Source organism: Cucumis melo, chromosome 12, assembly GCF_025177605.1.
Source record: "Cucumis melo cultivar AY chromosome 12, USDA_Cmelo_AY_1.0, whole genome shotgun sequence".
Lineage (NCBI taxonomy): Eukaryota > Viridiplantae > Streptophyta > Magnoliopsida > Cucurbitales > Cucurbitaceae > Cucumis > Cucumis melo.
In genome coordinates, this window is record NC_066868.1 from 3,842,940 (window position 1) to 3,857,344 (window position 14,405).

Consider the following 14,405-nt stretch of genomic DNA (forward strand, 5'->3'; position numbering starts at 1 on the left):
CGTGCGGGTCCCGGTGGCCGTTCCGACCGGTCGAGCATGCGTGGGAGATTCTGGCCGACATGACTTATATGCATTTTCTGCGCATTCCGTGATGGGTGCGATCATACCAGCACTAATGCACCGGATCCCATCAGAACTCCGCAGTTAAGCGTGCTTGGGCGAGAGTAGTATTAAGTTGGGTGACCACTTGGGAAGTCCTCGTGTTGCACCCCTTTTTCTATTTTTTTTATTATTATTTTTTTCAATCCTACCATTTTGTTTCTTTCTCCCACCGTGTTTTCAAGTCGTGCAGCCGCCCCGGCTCGTATGCTCATGCACACGCTCGTGCGGGTCCCGGTGGCCGTTCCGACCGGTCGAGCATGCGTGGGAGATTCTGGCCGACATGGCTTATATGCATTTTCTGCGCATTCCGTGATGGGTGCGATCATACCAGCACTAATGCACCGGATCCCATTAGAACTCCGCAGTTAAGCGTGCTTGGGCGAGAGTAGTATTAAGTTGGGTGACCACTTGGGAAGTCCTCGTGTTGCACCCCTTTTTCTATTTTTTTTATTATTATTTTTTTCAATCCTACCATTTTGTTTCTTTCTCCCACCGTGTTTTCAAGTCGTGCAGCCGCCCCGGGTCGTATGCTCATGCACACGCTCGTGCGGGTCCCGGTGGCCGTTCCGACCGGTCGAGCATGCGTGGGAGATTCTGGCCGACATGGCTTATATGCATTTTCTGCGCATTCCGTGATGGGTGCGATCATACCAGCACTAATGCACCGGATCCCATCAGAACTCCGCAGTTAAGCGTGCTTGGGCGAGAGTAGTACTAAGTTGGGTGACCACTTGGGAAGTCCTCGTGTTGCACCCCTTTTTCTATTTTTTTTATTATTATTTTTTTCAATCCTACCATTTTGTTTCTTTCTCCCACCGTGTTTTCAAGTCGTGCAGCCGCCCCGGCTCGTATGCTCATGCACACGCTCGTGCGGGTCCCGGTGGCCGTTCCGACCGGTCGAGCATGCGTGGGAGATTCTGGCCGACATGGCTTATATGCATTTTCTGCGCATTCCGTGATGGGTGTGATCAAACCAGCACTAATGCACCGGATCCCATCAGAACTCCGCAGTTAAGCGTGCTTGGGCGAGAGTAGTACTAAGTTGGGTGACCACTTGGGAAGTCCTCGTGTTGCACCCCTTTTTCTATTTTTTTTATTATTATTTTTTTCAATCCTACCATTTTGTTTCTTTCTCCCACCGTGTTTTCAAGTCGTGCAGCCGCCCCGGCTCGTATGCTCATGCACACGCTCGTGCGGGTCCCGGTGGCCGTTCCGACCGGTCGAGCATGCGTGGGAGATTCTGGCCGACATGGCTTATATGCATTTTCTGCGCATTCCGTGATGGGTGCGATCATACCAGCACTAATGCACCGGATCCCATCAGAACTCCGCAGTTAAGCGTGCTTGGGCGAGAGTAGTACTAAGTTGGGTGACCACTTGGGAAGTCCTCGTGTTGCACCCCTTTTTCTATTTTTTTTATTATTATTTTTTTCAATCCTACCATTTTGTTTCTTTCTCCCACCGTGTTTTCAAGTCGTGCAGCCGCATCGGCTCGTATGCTCATGCACACGCTCGTGCGGGTCCCGGTGGCCGTTCCGACCGGTCGAGCATGCGTGGGAGATTCTGGCCGACATGGCTTATATGCATTTTCTGCGCATTCCGTGATGGGTGCGATCATACCAGCACTAATGCACCGGATCCCATCAGAACTCCGCAGTTAATCGTGCTTGGGCGAGAGTAGTACTAAGTTGGGTGACCACTTGGGAAGTCCTCGTGTTGCACCCCTTTTTCTATTTTTTTTATTATTATTTTTTTCAATCCTACCATTTTGTTTCTTTCTCCCACCGTGTTTTCAAGTCGTGCAGCCGCATCGGCTCGTATGCTCATGCACACGCTCGTGCGGGTCCCGGTGGCCGTTCCGACCGGTCGAGCATGCGTGGGAGATTCTGGCCGACATGGCTTATATGCATTTTCTGCGCATTCCCTGATGGGTGCGATCATACCAGCACTAATGCACCGGATCCCATCAGAACTCCGCAGTTAAGCGTGCTTGGGCGAGAGTAGTACTAAGTTGGGTGACCACTTGGGAAGTCCTCGTGTTGCACCCCTTTTTCTATTTTTTTTTTTATTATTTTTTTCAATCCTACCATTTTGTTTCTTTCTCCCACCGTGTTTTCAAGTCGTGCAGCCGCCCCGGCTCGTATGCTCATGCACACGCTCGTGCGGGTCCCGGTGGCCGTTCCGACCGGTCGAGCATGCGTGGGAGATTCTGGCCGACATGGCTTATATGCATTTTCTGCGCATTCCGTGATGGGTGCGATCATACCAGCACTAATGCACCGGATCCCATTAGAACGCCGCAGTTAAGCGTGCTTGGGCGAGAGTAGTACTAAGTTGGGTGACCACTTGGGAAGTCCTCGTGTTGCACCCCTTTTTCTATTTTTTTTATTATTATTTTTTTCAATCCTACCATTTTGTTTCTTTCTCCCACCGTGTTTTCAAGTCGTGCAGCCGCCCCGGCTCGTATGCTCATGCACACGCTCGTGCGGGTCCCGGTGGCCGTTCCGACCGGTCGAGCATGCGTGGGAGATTCTGGCCGACATGGCTTATATGCATTTTCTGCGCATTCCGTGATGGGTGCGATCATACCAGCACTAATGCACCGGATCCCATCAGAACTCCGCAGTTAAGCGTGCTTGGGCGAGAGTAGTACTAAGTTGGGTGACCACTTGGGAAGTCCTCGTGTTGCACCCCTTTTTCTATTTTTTTTATTATTATTTTTTTCAATCCTACCATTTTGTTTCTTTCTCCCACCGTGTTTTCAAGTCGTGCAGCCGCCCCGGCTCGTATGCTCATGCACACGCTCGTGCGGGTCCCGGTGGCCGTTCCGACCGGTCGAGCATGCGTGGGAGATTCTGGCCGACATGGCTTATATGCATTTTCTGCGCATTCCGTGATGGGTGCGATCATACCAGCACTAATGCACCGGATCCCATCAGAACTCCGCAGTTAAGCGTGCTTGGGCGAGAGTAGTACTAAGTTGGGTGACCACTTGGGAAGTCCTCGTGTTGCACCCCTTTTTCTATTTTTTTTATTATTATTTTTTTCAATCCTACCATTTTGTTTCTTTCTCCCACCGTGTTTTCAAGTCGTGCAGCCGCCCCGGCTCGTATGCTCATGCACACGCTCGTGCGGGTCCCGGTGGCCGTTCCGACCGGTCGAGCATGCGTGGGAGATTCTGGCCGACATGGCTTATATGCATTTTCTGCGCATTCCGTGATGGGTGCGATCATACCAGCACTAATGCACCGGAATGCACCGGCTCGTATGCTCATGCACACGCTCGTGCGGGTCCCGGTGGCCGTTCCGACCGGTCGAGCATGCGTGGGAGATTCTGGCCGACATGGCTTATATGCATTTTCTGCGCATTCCGTGATGGGTGCGATCATACCAGCACTAATGCACCGGATCCCATCAGAACTCCGCAGTTAAGCGTGCTTGGGCGAGAGTAGTACTAAGTTGGGTGACCACTTGGGAAGTCCTCGTGTTGCACCCCTTTTTCTATTTTTTTTATTATTATTTTTTTCAATCCTACCATTTTGTTTCTTTCTCCCACCGTGTTTTCAAGTCGTGCAGCCGCCCCGGCTCGTATGCTCATGCACACGCTCGTGCGGGTCCCGGTGGCCGTTCCGACCGGTCGAGCATGCGTGGGAGATTCTGGCCGACATGGCTTATATGCATTTTCTGCGCATTCCGTGATGGGTGCGATCATACCAGCACTAATGCACCGGATCCCATCAGAACTCCGCAGTTAAGCGTGCTTGGGCGAGAGTAGTACTAAGTTGGGTGACCACTTGGGAAGTCCTCGTGTTGCACCCCTTTTTCTATTTTTTTTATTATTATTTTTTTCAATCCTACCATTTTGTTTCTTTCTCCCACCGTGTTTTCAAGTCGTGCAGCCGCATCGGCTCGTATGCTCATGCACACGCTCGTGCGGGTCCCGGTGGCCGTTCCGACCGGTCGAGCATGCGTGGGAGATTCTGGCCGACATGGCTTATATGCATTTTCTGCGCATTCCATGATGGGTGCGATCATACCAGCACTAATGCACCGGATCCCATCAGAACTCCGCAGTTAAGCGTGCTTGGGCGAGAGTAGTACTAAGTTGGGTGACCACTTGGGAAGTCCTCGTGTTGCACCCCTTTTTCTATTTTTTTTATTATTATTATTTTCAATCCTACCATTTTGTTTCTTTCTCCCACCGTGTTTTCAAGTCGTGCAGCCGCCCCGGCTCGTATGCTCATGCACACGCTCGTGCGGGTCCCGGTGGCCGTTCCGACCGGTCGAGCATGCGTGGGAGATTCTGGCCGACATGGCTTATATGCATTTTCTGCGCATTCCGTGATGGGTGCGATCATACCAGCACTAATGCACCGGATCCCATCAGAACTCCGCAGTTAAGCGTGCTTGGGCGAGAGTAGTACTAAGTTGGGTGTGACCACTTGGGAAGTCCTCGTGTTGCACCCCTTTTTCTATTTTTTTTATTATTATTTTTTTCAATCCTACCATTTTGTTTCTTTCTCCCACCGTGTTTTCAAGTCGTGCAGCCGCCCCGGCTCGTATGCTCATGCACACGCTCGTGCGGGTCCCGGTGGCCGTTCCGACCGGTCGAGCATGCGTGGGAGATTCTGGCCGACATGGCTTATATGCATTTTCTGCGCATTCCGTGATGGGTGCGATCATACCAGCACTAATGCACCGGATCCCATCAGAACTCCGCAGTTAAGCGTGCTTGGGCGAGAGTAGTACTAAGTTGGGTGACCACTTGGGAAGTCCTCGTGTTGCACCCCTTTTTCTATTTTTTTTATTATTATTTTTTTCAATCCTACCATTTTGTTTCTTTCTCCCACCGTGTTTTCAAGTCGTGCAGCCGCCCCGGCTCGTATGCTCATGCACACGCTCGTGCGGGTCCCGGTGGCCGTTCCGACCGGTCGAGCATGCGTGGGAGATTCTGGCCGACATGGCTTATATGCATTTTCTGCGCATTCCGTGATGGGTGCGATCATACCAGCACTAATGCACCGGATCCCATCAGAACTCCGCAGTTAAGCGTGCTTGGGCGAGAGTAGTACTAAGTTGGGTGACCACTTGGGAAGTCCTCGTGTTGCACCCCTTTTTCTATTTTTTTTATTATTATTTTTTTCAATCCTACCATTTTGTTTCTTTCTCCCACCGTGTTTTCAAGTCGTGCAGCCGCCCCGGCTCGTATGCTCATGCACACGCTCGTGCGGGTCCCGGTGGCCGTTCCGACCGGTCGAGCATGCGTGGGAGATTCTGGCCGACATGGCTTATATGCATTTTCTGCGCATTCCGTGATGGGTGCGATCATACCAGCACTAATGCACCGGATCCCATCAGAACTCCGCAGTTAAGCGTGCTTGGGCGAGAGTAGTACTAAGTTGGGTGACCACTTGGGAAGTCCTCGTGTTGCACCCCTTGTTCTATTTTTTTTATTATTATTTTTTTCAATCCTACCATTTTGTTTCTTTCTCCCACCGTGTTTTCAAGTCGTGCAGCCGCCCCGGCTCGTATGCTCATGCACACGCTCGTGCGGGTCCCGGTGGCCGTTCCGACCGGTCGAGCATGCGTGGGAGATTCTGGCCGACATGGCTTATATGCATTTTCTGCGCATTCCGTGATGGGTGCGATCATACCAGCACTAATGCACCGGATCCCATCAGAACTCTGCAGTTAAGCGTGCTTGGGCGAGAGTAGTACTAAGTTGGGTGACCACTTGGGAAGTCCTCGTGTTGCACCCCTTTTTCTATTTTTTTTTTTATTATTTTTTTCAATCCTACCATTTTGTTTCTTTCTCCCACCGTGTTTTCAAGTCGTGCAGCCGCCCCGGCTCGTATGCTCATGCACACGCTCGTGCGGGTCCCGGTGGCCGTTCCGACCGGTCGAGCATGCGTGGGAGATTCTGGCCGACATGGCTTATATGCATTTTCTGCGCATTCCATGATGGGTGCGATCATACCAGCACTAATGCACCGGATCCCATCAGAACTCCGCAGTTAAGCATGCTTGGGCGAGAGTAGTACTAAGTTGGGTGACCACTTGGGAAGTCCTCGTGTTGCACCCCTTTTTCTATTTTTTTTATTATTATTTTTTTCAATCCTACCATTTTGTTTCTTTCTCCCACCGTGTTTTCAAGTCGTGCAGCCGCCCCGGCTCGTATGCTCATGCACACGCTCGTGCGGGTCCCGGTGGCCGTTCCGACCGGTCGAGCATGCGTGGGAGATTCTGGCCGACATGGCTTATATGCATTTTCTGCGCATTCCGTGATGGGTGCGATCATACCAGCACTAATGCACCGGATCCCATCAGAACTCCGCAGTTAAGCGTGCTTGGGCGAGAGTAGTACTAAGTTGGGTGACCACTTGGGAAGTCCTCGTGTTGCACCCCTTTTTCTATTTTTTTTATTATTATTTTTTTCAATCCTACCATTTTGTTTCTTTCTCCCACCGTGTTTTCAAGTCGTGCAGCCGCCCCGGCTCGTATGCTCATGCACACGCTCGTGCGGGTCCCGGTGGCCGTTCCGACCGGTCGAGCATGCGTGGGAGATTCTGGCCGACATGGCTTATATGCATTTTCTGCGCATTCCGTGATGGGTGCGATCATACCAGCACTAATGCACCGGATCCCATCAGAACTCCGCAGTTAAGCGTGCTTGGGCGAGAGTAGTACTAAGTTGGGTGACCACTTGGGAAGTCCTCGTGTTGCACCCCTTTTTCTATTTTTTTTATTATTATTTTTTTCAATCCTACCATTTTGTTTCTTTCTCCCACCGTGTTTTCAAGTCGTGCAGCCGCCCCGGCTCGTATGCTCATGCACACGCTCGTGCGGGTCCCGGTGGCCGTTCCGACCGGTCGAGCATGCGTGGGAGATTCTGGCCGACATGGCTTATATGCATTTTCTGCGCATTCCGTGATGGGTGCGATCATACCAGCACTAATGCACCGGATCCCATCAGAACTCCGCAGTTAAGCGTGCTTGGGCGAGAGTAGTACTAAGTTGGGTGACCACTTGGGAAGTCCTCGTGTTGCACCCCTTTTTCTATTTTTTTTATTATTATTTTTTTCAATCCTACCATTTTGTTTCTTTCTCCCACCGTGTTTTCAAGTCGTGCAGCCGCCCCGGCTCGTATGCTCATGCACACGCTCGTGCGGGTCCCGGTGGCCGTTCCGACCGGTCGAGCATGCGTGGGAGATTCTGGCCGACATGGCTTATATGCATTTTCTGCGCATTCCGTGATGGGTGCGATCATACCAGCACTAATGCACTGGATCCCATCAGAACTCCGCAGTTAAGCGTGCTTGGGCGAGAGTAGTACTAAGTTGGGTGACCACTTGGGAAGTCCTCGTGTTGCACCCCTTTTTCTATTTTTTTTATTATTATTTTTTTCAATCCTACCATTTTGTTTCTTTCTCCCACCGTGTTTTCAAGTCGTGCAGCCGCCCCGGCTCGTATGCTCATGCACACGCTCGTGCGGGTCCCGGTGGCCGTTCCGACCGGTCGAGCATGCGTGGGAGATTCTGGCCGACATGGCTTATATGCATTTTCTGCGCATTCCGTGATGGGTGCGATCAAACCAGCACTAATGCACCGGATCCCATCAGAACTCCGCAGTTAAGCGTGCTTGGGCGAGAGTAGTACTAAGTTGGGTGACCACTTGGGAAGTCCTCGTGTTGCACCCCTTTTTCTATTTTTTTTATTATTATTTTTTTCAATCCTACCATTTTGTTTCTTTCTCCCACCGTGTTTTCAAGTCGTGCAGCCGCCCCAGCTCGTATGCTCATGCACACGCTCGTGCGGGTCCCGGTGGCCGTTCCGACCGGTCGAGCATGCGTGGGAGATTCTGGCCGACATGGCTTATATGCATTTTCTGCGCATTCCGTGATGGGTGCGATCATACCAGCACTAATGCACCGGATCCCATCAGAACTCCGCAGTTAAGCGTGCTTGGGCGAGAGTAGTACTAAGTTGGGTGACCACTTGGGAAGTCCTCGTGTTGCACCCCTTTTTCTATTTTTTTTATTATTATTTTTTTCAATCCTACCATTTTGTTTCTTTCTCCCACCGTGTTTTCAAGTCGTGCAGCCGCCCCGGCTCGTATGCTCATGCACACGCTCGTGCGGGTCCCGGTGGCCGTTCCGACCGGTCGAGCATGCGTGGGAGATTCTGGCCGACATGGCTTATATGCATTTTCTGCGCATTCCGTGATGGGTGCGATCATACCAGCAGTAATGCACCGGATCCCATCAGAACTCCGCAGTTAAGCGTGCTTGGGCGAGAGTAGTACTATGTTGGGTGACCACTTGGGAAGTCCTCGTGTTGCACCCCTTTTTCTATTTTTTTTATTATTATTTTTTTCAATCCTACCATTTTGTTTCTTTCTCCCACCGTGTTTTCAAGTCGTGCAGCCGCCCCGGCTCGTATGCTCATGCACACGCTCGTGCGGGTCCCGGTGGCCGTTCCGACCGGTCGAGCATGCGTGGGAGATTCTGGCCGACATGGCTTATATGCATTTTCTGCGCATTCCGTGATGGGTGCGATCATACCAGCACTAATGCACCGGATCCCATCAGAACTCCGCAGTTAAGCGTGCTTGGGCGAGAGTAGTACTAAGTTGGGTGACCACTTGGGAAGTCCTCGTGTTGCACCCCTTTTTCTATTTTTTTTATTATTATTTTTTTCAATCCTACCATTTTGTTTCTTTCTCCCACCGTGTTTTCAAGTCGTGCAGCCGCCCCGGCTCGTATGCTCATGCACACGCTCGTGCGGGTCCCGGTGGCCGTTCCGACCGGTCGAGCATGCGTGGGAGATTCTGGCCGACATGGCTTATATGCATTTTCTGCGCATTCCGTGATGGGTGCGATCATACCAGCACTAATGCACCGGATCCCATCAGAACTCCGCAGTTAAGCGTGCTTCGGCGAGAGTAGTACTAAGTTGGGTGACCACTTGGGAAGTCCTCGTGTTGCACCCCTTTTTCTATTTTTTTTATTATTATTTTTTCAATCCTACCATTTTGTTTCTTTCTCCCACCGTGTTTTCAAGTCGTGCAGCCGCCCCGGCTCGTATGCTCATGCACACGCTCGTGCGGGTCCCGGTGGCCGTTCCGACCGGTCGAGCATGCGTGGGAGATTCTGGCCGACATGGCTTATATGCATTTTCTGCGCATTCCGTGATGGGTGCGATCAAACCAGCACTAATGCACCGGATCCCATCAGAACTCCGCAGTTAAGCGTGCTTGGGCGAGAGTAGTACTAAGTTGGGTGACCACTTGGGAAGTCCTCGTGTTGCACCCCTTTTTCTATTTTTTTTATTATTATTTTTTTCAATCCTACCATTTTGTTTCTTTTTCCCACCGTGTTTTCAAGTCGTGCAGCCGCTCCGGCTCGTATGCTCATGCACACGCTCGTGCGGGTCCCGGTGGCCGTTCCGACCGGTCGAGCATGCGTGGGAGATTCTGGCCGACATGGCTTATATGCATTTTCTGCGCATTCCGTGATGGGTGCGATCATACCAGCACTAATGCACCGGATCCCATCAGAACTCCGCAGTTAAGCGTGCTTGGGCGAGAGTAGTACTAAGTTGGGTGACCACTTGGGAAGTCCTCGTGTTGCACCCCTTTTTCTATTTTTTTTATTATTATTTTTTTCAATCCTACCATTTTGTTTCTTTCTCCCACCGTGTTTTCAAGTCGTGCAGCCGCCCCGGCTCGTATGCTCATGCACACGCTCGTGCGGGTCCCGGTGGCCGTTCCGACCGGTCGAGCATGCGTGGGAGATTCTGGCCGACATGGCTTATATGCATTTTCTGCGCATTCCGTGATGGGTGCGATCATACCAGCACTAATGCACCGGATCCCATCAGAACTCCGCAGTTAAGCGTGCTTGGGCGAGAGTAGTACTAAGTTGGGTGACCACTTGGGAAGTCCTCGTGTTGCACCCCTTTTTCTATTTTTTTTATTATTATTTTTTTCAATCCTACCATTTTGTTTCTTTCTCCCACCGTGTTTTCAAGTCGTGCAGCCGCCCCGGCTCGTATGCTCATGCACACGCTCGTGCGGGTCCCGGTGGCCGTTCCGACCGGTCGAGCATGCGTGGGAGATTCTGGCCGACATGGCTTATATGCATTTTCTGCGCATTCCGTGATGGGTGCGATCATACCAGCACTAATGCACCGGATCCCATCAGAACTCCGCAGTTAAGCGTGCTTGGGCGAGAGTAGTACTAAGTTGGGTGACCACTTGGGAAGTCCTCGTGTTGCACCCCTTTTTCTATTTTTTTTATTATTATTTTTTTCAATCCTACCATTTTGTTTCTTTCTCCCACCGTGTTTTCAAGTCGTGCAGCCGCATCGGCTCGTATGCTCATGCACACGCTCGTGCGGGTCCCGGTGGCCGTTCCGACCGGTCGAGCATGCGTGGGAGATTCTGGCCGACATGGCTTATATGCATTTTCTGCGCATTCCGTGATGGGTGCGATCATTCCAGCACTAATGCACCGGATCCCATCAGAACTCCGCAGTTAAGCGTGCTTGGGCGAGAGTAGTACTAAGTTGGGTGACCACTTGGGAAGTCCTCGTGTTGCACCCCTTTTTCTATTTTTTTTATTATTATTTTTTTCAATCCTACCATTTTGTTTCTTTCTCCCACCGTGTTTTCAAGTCGTGCAGCCGCCCCGGCTCGTATGCTCATGCACACGCTCGTGCGGGTCCCGGTGGCCGTTCCGACCGGTCGAGCATGCGTGGGAGATTCTGGCCGACATGGCTTATATGCATTTTCTGCGCATTCCGTGATGGGTGCGATCAAACCAGCACTAATGCACCGGATCCCATCAGAACTCCGCAGTTAAGCGTGCTTGGGCGAGAGTAGTACTAAGTTGGGTGACCACTTGGGAAGTCCTCGTGTTGCACCCCTTTTTCTATTTTTTTTATTATTATTTTTTTCAATCCTACCATTTTGTTTCTTTCTCCCACCGTGTTTTCAAGTCGTGCAGCCGCCCCGGCTCGTATGCTCATGCACACGCTCGTGCGGGTCCCGGTGGCCGTTCCGACCGGTCGAGCATGCGTGGGAGATTCTGGCCGACATGGCTTATATGCATTTTCTGCGCATTCCGTGATGGGTGCGATCATACCAGCACTAATGCACCGGATCCCATCAGAACTCCGCAGTTAAGCGTGCTTGGGCGAGAGTAGTACTAAGTTGGGTGACCACTTGGGAAGTCCTCGTGTTGCACCCCTTTTTCTATTTTTTTTATTATTATTTTTTTCAATCCTACCATTTTGTTTCTTTCTCCCACCGTGTTTTCAAGTCGTGCAGCCGCCCCGGCTCGTATGCTCATGCACACGCTCGTGCGGGTCCCGGTGGCCGTTCCGACCGGTCGAGCATGTGTGGGAGATTCTGGCCGACATGGCTTATATGCATTTTCTGCGCATTCCGTGATGGGTGCGATCATACCAGCACTAATGCACCGGATCCCATCAGAACTCCGCAGTTAAGCGTGCTTGGGCGAGAGTAGTACTAAGTTGGGTGACCACTTGGGAAGTCCTCGTGTTGCACCCCTTTTTCTATTTTTTTTATTATTATTATTTTCAATCCTACCATTTTGTTTCTTTCTCCCACCGTGTTTTCAAGTCGTGCAGCCGCCCCGGCTCGTATGCTCATGCACACGCTCGTGCGGGTCCCGGTGGCCGTTCCGACCGGTCGAGCATGCGTGGGAGATTCTGGCCGACATGGCTTATATGCATTTTCTGCGCATTCCGTGATGGGTGCGATCATACCAGCACTAATGCACCGGATCCCATCAGAACTCCGTAGTTAAGCGTGCTTGGGCGAGAGTTGTACTAAGTTGGGTGACCACTTGGGAAGTCCTCGTGTTGCACCCCTTTTTCTATTTTTTTTCTTATTATTTTTTTCAATCCTACCATTTTGTTTCTTTCTCCCACCGTGTTTTCAAGTCGTGCAGCCGCCCCGGCTCGTATGCTCATGCACACGCTCGTGCGGGTCCCGGTGGCCGTTCCGACCGGTCGAGCATGCGTGGGAGATTCTGGCCGACATGGCTTATATGAATTTTCTGCGCATTCCGTGATGGGTGCGATCATACCAGCACTAATGCACCGGATCCCATCAGAACTCCGCAGTTAAGCATGCTTGGGCGAGAGTAGTACTAAGTTGGGTGACCACTTGGGAAGTCCTCGTGTTGCACCCCTTTTTCTATTTTTTTTATTATTATTTTTTTCAATCCTACCATTTTGTTTCTTTCTCCCACCGTGTTTTCAAGTCGTGCAGCCGCCCCGGCTCGTATGCTCATGCACACGCTCGTGCGGGTCCCGGTGGCCGTTCCGACCGGTCGAGCATGCGTGGGAGATTCTGGCCGACATGACTTATATGCATTTTCTGCGCATTCCGTGATGGGTGCGATCATACCAGCACTAATGCACCGGATCCCATCAGAACTCCGCAGTTAAGCGTGCTTGGGCGAGAGTAGTATTAAGTTGGGTGACCACTTGGGAAGTCCTCGTGTTGCACCCCTTTTTCTATTTTTTTTATTATTATTTTTTTCAATCCTACCATTTTGTTTCTTTCTCCCACCGTGTTTTCAAGTCGTGCAGCCGCCCCGGCTCGTATGCTCATGCACACGCTCGTGCGGGTCCCGGTGGCCGTTCCGACCGGTCGAGCATGCGTGGGAGATTCTGGCCGACATGGCTTATATGCATTTTCTGCGCATTTCGTGATGGGTGCGATCATACCAGCACTAATGCACCGGATCCCATTAGAACTCCGCAGTTAAGCGTGCTTGGGCGAGAGTAGTACTAAGTTGGGTGACCACTTGGGAAGTCCTCGTGTTGCACCCCTTTTTCTATTTTTTTTATTATTATTTTTTTCAATCCTACCATTTTGTTTCTTTCTCCCACCGTGTTTTCAAGTCGTGCAGCCGCCCCGGCTCGTATGCTCATGCACACGCTCGTGCGGGTCCCGGTGGCCGTTCCGACCGGTCGAGCATGCGTGGGAGATTCTGGCCGACATGGCTTATATGCATTTTCTGCGCATTCCGTGATGGGTGTGATCAAACCAGCACTAATGCACCGGATCCCATCAGAACTCCGCAGTTAAGCGTGCTTGGGCGAGAGTAGTACTAAGTTGGGTGACCACTTGGGAAGTCCTCGTGTTGCACCCCTTTTTCTATTTTTTTTATTATTATTTTTTTCAATCCTACCATTTTGTTTCTTTCTCCCACCGTGTTTTCAAGTCGTGCAGCCGCCCCGGCTCGTATGCTCATGCACACGCTCGTGCGGGTCCCGGTGGCCGTTCCGACCGGTCGAGCATGCGTGGGAGATTCTGGCCGACATGGCTTATATGCATTTTCTGCGCATTCCGTGATGGGTGCGATCATACCAGCACTAATGCACCGGATCCCATCAGAACTCCGCAGTTAAGCGTGCTTGGGCGAGAGTAGTACTAAGTTGGGTGACCACTTGGGAAGTCCTCGTGTTGCACCCCTTTTTCTATTTTTTTTATTATTATTTTTTTCAATCCTACCATTTTGTTTCTTTCTCCCACCGTGTTTTCAAGTCGTGCAGCCGCCCCGGCTCGTATGCTCATGCACACGCTCGTGTGGGTCCCGGTGGCCGTTCCGACCGGTCGAGCATGCGTGGGAGATTCTGGCCGACATGGCTTATATGCATTTTCTGCGCATTCCGTGATGGGTGCGATCATACCAGCACTAATGCACCGGATCCCATCAGAACTCCGCAGTTAAGCATGCTTGGGCGAGAGTAGTACTAAGTTGGGTGACCACTTGGGAAGTCCTCGTGTTGCACCCCTTTTTCTATTTTTTTTATTATTATTTTTTTCAATCCTACCATTTTGTTTCTTTCTCCCACCGTGTTTTCAAGTCGTGCAGCCGCCCCGGGTCGTATGCTCATGCACACGCTCGTGCGGGTCCCGGTGGCCGTTCCGACCGGTCGAGCATGCGTGGGAGATTCTGGCCGACATGGCTTATATGCATTTTCTGCGCATTCCGTGATGGGTGCGATCATACCAGCACTAATGCACCGGATCCCATCAGAACTCCGCAGTTAAGCGTGCTTGGGCGAGAGTAGTACTAAGTTGGGTGACCACTTGGGAAGTCCTCGTGTTGCACCCCTTTTTCTATTTTTTTTATTATTATTTTTTTCAATCCTACCATTTTGTTTCTTTCTCCCACCGTGTTTTCAAGTCGTGCAGCCGCCCCGGCTCGTATGCTCATGCACACGCTCGTGCGGGTCCCGGTGGCCGTTCCGACCGGTCGAGC

At 51.3% G+C, this 14,405-nt stretch overlaps 44 non-coding genes across 44 annotated transcripts; all 44 read left to right on the forward strand.

The window, feature by feature from the left end:
* Nucleotides 1-93: 93 nt before the first annotated feature.
* Nucleotides 94-212, forward strand: LOC127144714 (5S ribosomal RNA). Its single transcript, XR_007816502.1, has one exon. It is a non-coding gene; the product is annotated as a 5S ribosomal RNA (ribosomal RNA).
* A 204-nt stretch (nucleotides 213-416) lies between these two features.
* Nucleotides 417-535, forward strand: LOC127144812 (5S ribosomal RNA). The gene has a single exon (XR_007816600.1). It is a non-coding gene; the product is annotated as a 5S ribosomal RNA (ribosomal RNA).
* Nucleotides 536-739: 204 nt separating this feature from the next.
* On the forward strand, nucleotides 740-858 carry LOC127145268 (5S ribosomal RNA). Its single transcript, XR_007817047.1, has one exon. It is a non-coding gene; the product is annotated as a 5S ribosomal RNA (ribosomal RNA).
* A 204-nt stretch (nucleotides 859-1,062) lies between these two features.
* On the forward strand, nucleotides 1,063-1,181 carry LOC127144834 (5S ribosomal RNA). Its single transcript, XR_007816622.1, has one exon. It is a non-coding gene; the product is annotated as a 5S ribosomal RNA (ribosomal RNA).
* A 204-nt stretch (nucleotides 1,182-1,385) lies between these two features.
* LOC127145269 (5S ribosomal RNA) lies at nucleotides 1,386-1,504 on the forward strand. The gene has a single exon (XR_007817048.1). It is a non-coding gene; the product is annotated as a 5S ribosomal RNA (ribosomal RNA).
* Nucleotides 1,505-1,708: 204 nt separating this feature from the next.
* LOC127144687 (5S ribosomal RNA) lies at nucleotides 1,709-1,827 on the forward strand. The gene has a single exon (XR_007816475.1). It is a non-coding gene; the product is annotated as a 5S ribosomal RNA (ribosomal RNA).
* A 204-nt stretch (nucleotides 1,828-2,031) lies between these two features.
* On the forward strand, nucleotides 2,032-2,150 carry LOC127145270 (5S ribosomal RNA). The gene has a single exon (XR_007817049.1). It is a non-coding gene; the product is annotated as a 5S ribosomal RNA (ribosomal RNA).
* Nucleotides 2,151-2,354: 204 nt separating this feature from the next.
* LOC127144909 (5S ribosomal RNA) lies at nucleotides 2,355-2,473 on the forward strand. Its single transcript, XR_007816696.1, has one exon. It is a non-coding gene; the product is annotated as a 5S ribosomal RNA (ribosomal RNA).
* Nucleotides 2,474-2,677: 204 nt separating this feature from the next.
* On the forward strand, nucleotides 2,678-2,796 carry LOC127145271 (5S ribosomal RNA). Its single transcript, XR_007817050.1, has one exon. It is a non-coding gene; the product is annotated as a 5S ribosomal RNA (ribosomal RNA).
* A 204-nt stretch (nucleotides 2,797-3,000) lies between these two features.
* Nucleotides 3,001-3,119, forward strand: LOC127145272 (5S ribosomal RNA). The gene has a single exon (XR_007817051.1). It is a non-coding gene; the product is annotated as a 5S ribosomal RNA (ribosomal RNA).
* A 360-nt stretch (nucleotides 3,120-3,479) lies between these two features.
* Nucleotides 3,480-3,598, forward strand: LOC127145274 (5S ribosomal RNA). Its single transcript, XR_007817053.1, has one exon. It is a non-coding gene; the product is annotated as a 5S ribosomal RNA (ribosomal RNA).
* Nucleotides 3,599-3,802: 204 nt separating this feature from the next.
* LOC127145275 (5S ribosomal RNA) lies at nucleotides 3,803-3,921 on the forward strand. The gene has a single exon (XR_007817054.1). It is a non-coding gene; the product is annotated as a 5S ribosomal RNA (ribosomal RNA).
* Nucleotides 3,922-4,125: 204 nt separating this feature from the next.
* On the forward strand, nucleotides 4,126-4,244 carry LOC127145276 (5S ribosomal RNA). The gene has a single exon (XR_007817055.1). It is a non-coding gene; the product is annotated as a 5S ribosomal RNA (ribosomal RNA).
* A 204-nt stretch (nucleotides 4,245-4,448) lies between these two features.
* Nucleotides 4,449-4,569, forward strand: LOC127144966 (5S ribosomal RNA). The gene has a single exon (XR_007816753.1). It is a non-coding gene; the product is annotated as a 5S ribosomal RNA (ribosomal RNA).
* A 204-nt stretch (nucleotides 4,570-4,773) lies between these two features.
* LOC127145277 (5S ribosomal RNA) lies at nucleotides 4,774-4,892 on the forward strand. Its single transcript, XR_007817056.1, has one exon. It is a non-coding gene; the product is annotated as a 5S ribosomal RNA (ribosomal RNA).
* Nucleotides 4,893-5,096: 204 nt separating this feature from the next.
* LOC127145278 (5S ribosomal RNA) lies at nucleotides 5,097-5,215 on the forward strand. The gene has a single exon (XR_007817057.1). It is a non-coding gene; the product is annotated as a 5S ribosomal RNA (ribosomal RNA).
* Nucleotides 5,216-5,419: 204 nt separating this feature from the next.
* On the forward strand, nucleotides 5,420-5,538 carry LOC127145279 (5S ribosomal RNA). The gene has a single exon (XR_007817058.1). It is a non-coding gene; the product is annotated as a 5S ribosomal RNA (ribosomal RNA).
* Nucleotides 5,539-5,742: 204 nt separating this feature from the next.
* On the forward strand, nucleotides 5,743-5,861 carry LOC127144670 (5S ribosomal RNA). Its single transcript, XR_007816458.1, has one exon. It is a non-coding gene; the product is annotated as a 5S ribosomal RNA (ribosomal RNA).
* Nucleotides 5,862-6,065: 204 nt separating this feature from the next.
* On the forward strand, nucleotides 6,066-6,184 carry LOC127144771 (5S ribosomal RNA). Its single transcript, XR_007816559.1, has one exon. It is a non-coding gene; the product is annotated as a 5S ribosomal RNA (ribosomal RNA).
* A 204-nt stretch (nucleotides 6,185-6,388) lies between these two features.
* On the forward strand, nucleotides 6,389-6,507 carry LOC127145280 (5S ribosomal RNA). The gene has a single exon (XR_007817059.1). It is a non-coding gene; the product is annotated as a 5S ribosomal RNA (ribosomal RNA).
* A 204-nt stretch (nucleotides 6,508-6,711) lies between these two features.
* Nucleotides 6,712-6,830, forward strand: LOC127145281 (5S ribosomal RNA). Its single transcript, XR_007817060.1, has one exon. It is a non-coding gene; the product is annotated as a 5S ribosomal RNA (ribosomal RNA).
* A 204-nt stretch (nucleotides 6,831-7,034) lies between these two features.
* On the forward strand, nucleotides 7,035-7,153 carry LOC127145282 (5S ribosomal RNA). Its single transcript, XR_007817061.1, has one exon. It is a non-coding gene; the product is annotated as a 5S ribosomal RNA (ribosomal RNA).
* Nucleotides 7,154-7,357: 204 nt separating this feature from the next.
* Nucleotides 7,358-7,476, forward strand: LOC127144558 (5S ribosomal RNA). Its single transcript, XR_007816346.1, has one exon. It is a non-coding gene; the product is annotated as a 5S ribosomal RNA (ribosomal RNA).
* Nucleotides 7,477-7,680: 204 nt separating this feature from the next.
* LOC127144646 (5S ribosomal RNA) lies at nucleotides 7,681-7,799 on the forward strand. The gene has a single exon (XR_007816434.1). It is a non-coding gene; the product is annotated as a 5S ribosomal RNA (ribosomal RNA).
* A 204-nt stretch (nucleotides 7,800-8,003) lies between these two features.
* Nucleotides 8,004-8,122, forward strand: LOC127145283 (5S ribosomal RNA). The gene has a single exon (XR_007817062.1). It is a non-coding gene; the product is annotated as a 5S ribosomal RNA (ribosomal RNA).
* A 204-nt stretch (nucleotides 8,123-8,326) lies between these two features.
* LOC127144791 (5S ribosomal RNA) lies at nucleotides 8,327-8,445 on the forward strand. The gene has a single exon (XR_007816579.1). It is a non-coding gene; the product is annotated as a 5S ribosomal RNA (ribosomal RNA).
* A 204-nt stretch (nucleotides 8,446-8,649) lies between these two features.
* LOC127145285 (5S ribosomal RNA) lies at nucleotides 8,650-8,768 on the forward strand. The gene has a single exon (XR_007817064.1). It is a non-coding gene; the product is annotated as a 5S ribosomal RNA (ribosomal RNA).
* Nucleotides 8,769-8,972: 204 nt separating this feature from the next.
* On the forward strand, nucleotides 8,973-9,091 carry LOC127144903 (5S ribosomal RNA). The gene has a single exon (XR_007816690.1). It is a non-coding gene; the product is annotated as a 5S ribosomal RNA (ribosomal RNA).
* A 203-nt stretch (nucleotides 9,092-9,294) lies between these two features.
* Nucleotides 9,295-9,413, forward strand: LOC127144647 (5S ribosomal RNA). Its single transcript, XR_007816435.1, has one exon. It is a non-coding gene; the product is annotated as a 5S ribosomal RNA (ribosomal RNA).
* A 204-nt stretch (nucleotides 9,414-9,617) lies between these two features.
* Nucleotides 9,618-9,736, forward strand: LOC127145286 (5S ribosomal RNA). The gene has a single exon (XR_007817065.1). It is a non-coding gene; the product is annotated as a 5S ribosomal RNA (ribosomal RNA).
* Nucleotides 9,737-9,940: 204 nt separating this feature from the next.
* On the forward strand, nucleotides 9,941-10,059 carry LOC127145287 (5S ribosomal RNA). Its single transcript, XR_007817066.1, has one exon. It is a non-coding gene; the product is annotated as a 5S ribosomal RNA (ribosomal RNA).
* A 204-nt stretch (nucleotides 10,060-10,263) lies between these two features.
* LOC127145288 (5S ribosomal RNA) lies at nucleotides 10,264-10,382 on the forward strand. Its single transcript, XR_007817067.1, has one exon. It is a non-coding gene; the product is annotated as a 5S ribosomal RNA (ribosomal RNA).
* A 204-nt stretch (nucleotides 10,383-10,586) lies between these two features.
* Nucleotides 10,587-10,705, forward strand: LOC127144595 (5S ribosomal RNA). Its single transcript, XR_007816383.1, has one exon. It is a non-coding gene; the product is annotated as a 5S ribosomal RNA (ribosomal RNA).
* A 204-nt stretch (nucleotides 10,706-10,909) lies between these two features.
* LOC127144648 (5S ribosomal RNA) lies at nucleotides 10,910-11,028 on the forward strand. Its single transcript, XR_007816436.1, has one exon. It is a non-coding gene; the product is annotated as a 5S ribosomal RNA (ribosomal RNA).
* Nucleotides 11,029-11,232: 204 nt separating this feature from the next.
* On the forward strand, nucleotides 11,233-11,351 carry LOC127145289 (5S ribosomal RNA). Its single transcript, XR_007817068.1, has one exon. It is a non-coding gene; the product is annotated as a 5S ribosomal RNA (ribosomal RNA).
* A 204-nt stretch (nucleotides 11,352-11,555) lies between these two features.
* LOC127145290 (5S ribosomal RNA) lies at nucleotides 11,556-11,674 on the forward strand. Its single transcript, XR_007817069.1, has one exon. It is a non-coding gene; the product is annotated as a 5S ribosomal RNA (ribosomal RNA).
* A 204-nt stretch (nucleotides 11,675-11,878) lies between these two features.
* Nucleotides 11,879-11,997, forward strand: LOC127144618 (5S ribosomal RNA). The gene has a single exon (XR_007816406.1). It is a non-coding gene; the product is annotated as a 5S ribosomal RNA (ribosomal RNA).
* Nucleotides 11,998-12,201: 204 nt separating this feature from the next.
* Nucleotides 12,202-12,320, forward strand: LOC127144772 (5S ribosomal RNA). Its single transcript, XR_007816560.1, has one exon. It is a non-coding gene; the product is annotated as a 5S ribosomal RNA (ribosomal RNA).
* A 204-nt stretch (nucleotides 12,321-12,524) lies between these two features.
* On the forward strand, nucleotides 12,525-12,643 carry LOC127144715 (5S ribosomal RNA). Its single transcript, XR_007816503.1, has one exon. It is a non-coding gene; the product is annotated as a 5S ribosomal RNA (ribosomal RNA).
* Nucleotides 12,644-12,847: 204 nt separating this feature from the next.
* LOC127145481 (5S ribosomal RNA) lies at nucleotides 12,848-12,966 on the forward strand. Its single transcript, XR_007817264.1, has one exon. It is a non-coding gene; the product is annotated as a 5S ribosomal RNA (ribosomal RNA).
* Nucleotides 12,967-13,170: 204 nt separating this feature from the next.
* LOC127144835 (5S ribosomal RNA) lies at nucleotides 13,171-13,289 on the forward strand. The gene has a single exon (XR_007816623.1). It is a non-coding gene; the product is annotated as a 5S ribosomal RNA (ribosomal RNA).
* Nucleotides 13,290-13,493: 204 nt separating this feature from the next.
* Nucleotides 13,494-13,612, forward strand: LOC127145291 (5S ribosomal RNA). Its single transcript, XR_007817070.1, has one exon. It is a non-coding gene; the product is annotated as a 5S ribosomal RNA (ribosomal RNA).
* Nucleotides 13,613-13,816: 204 nt separating this feature from the next.
* On the forward strand, nucleotides 13,817-13,935 carry LOC127144773 (5S ribosomal RNA). Its single transcript, XR_007816561.1, has one exon. It is a non-coding gene; the product is annotated as a 5S ribosomal RNA (ribosomal RNA).
* Nucleotides 13,936-14,139: 204 nt separating this feature from the next.
* Nucleotides 14,140-14,258, forward strand: LOC127145292 (5S ribosomal RNA). The gene has a single exon (XR_007817071.1). It is a non-coding gene; the product is annotated as a 5S ribosomal RNA (ribosomal RNA).
* The last annotated feature ends 147 nt before the right edge of the window (nucleotides 14,259-14,405 follow it).